The following is a 248-nucleotide window of genomic DNA, read 5'->3' on the forward strand; positions in this document are numbered from 1 at the left end:
GATATCAAAACTTATTAGTTATAAGAGCTTCTGACTATAAAACAAGTAGAATCATACATAGAGCCTAGACATTGACTGATGTATATATGAATACTGACTTTATGAAAATTATAACACTGAAGAAAAGTGTATAATGGAGTAATTATTTAATAAATATTGTTGAGACAAATATACATTTGTAATTTAAAATACAAAATAGGCCTAATCTCATATTACACCAAAAATTAATTCTAAATTTATCATAAAAA

Source organism: Galeopterus variegatus, unplaced genomic scaffold (genome assembly GCF_000696425.1).
Source record: "Galeopterus variegatus unplaced genomic scaffold, G_variegatus-3.0.2 Scaffold27547, whole genome shotgun sequence".
Lineage (NCBI taxonomy): Eukaryota > Metazoa > Chordata > Mammalia > Dermoptera > Cynocephalidae > Galeopterus > Galeopterus variegatus.